The sequence below is a fragment of the Acyrthosiphon pisum genome, chromosome A3, assembly GCF_005508785.2.
Source record: "Acyrthosiphon pisum isolate AL4f chromosome A3, pea_aphid_22Mar2018_4r6ur, whole genome shotgun sequence".
NCBI classification, from domain to species: domain Eukaryota; kingdom Metazoa; phylum Arthropoda; class Insecta; order Hemiptera; family Aphididae; genus Acyrthosiphon; species Acyrthosiphon pisum.
In genome coordinates, this window is record NC_042496.1 from 22,094,674 (window position 1) to 22,095,595 (window position 922).

A 922-nucleotide genomic window follows, 5' to 3' on the forward strand; every position below is an offset into this window, starting at 1 on the left:
TCATAATAACATCATTGATTAAATATACATATACAATGACATATACATACATATACATAACAAATATATTTAATCAATGATAACATTAAATTCCAATCAAGGTGGATTGATATCAATCCACCTTGATTCCAATCCTCCAATCGTCCGGGCTGCTACTGCTGACCACGATTTAAGATAGTTATATATCGATCTTGTGTCCTCTTAACTTAACTTAACTTGAGTTGATTATTTTCATTAACTTGCCCACCTTTGGTTATTTGTACATAGGTACTATGTAAGACAAAAATAAATCATAATATAATATAAAATTTAACTCCAGCCGTATAAAACAATTAAAACATTTTGTTTTTCATGTCCATGGACTTAAAACTAATTAACTTAATTTTTTCTGTGATTTATCAACTCGATCTATTTTAATATGATTAGAGGGCGGATTCGTATGATGTTACATATTTATCGTGTTTGATGGTTTGATATTATGCTAATAGTGACCGCAGACTTTGTTTCAAAACAAATACGATTTGAACTGTGAATCTTTTAGGCTGCATAATACGAAAATTAATCAACTTTTTTCATTTTGTTGACTTATTTAAGATATTTTTTTTATCGACATAAATTATGAAAATACTAAAATAGTCGAACATTTCATATGCATATGAATACCTCGACACGGATCTACAAATTTTGTAAATGTTATGGTTTTAAATTCTATTGTAAACAATCAGTGAAAATTGCATGTATCTACAGTAATTTATTTTAGAGTAACACCACTCAGACGAATAACCAAAACCGATTTTACGTAAAAATTCACGTTTTTCTAAATTTTTTTTTTTTTTTTCCAGACCCTTTTGGAGACTAGGTAGGTCCTGTTCATTTTGACATCCAATATGCACCTCCTAGATTCACTTTCCCGCCGGAAAAG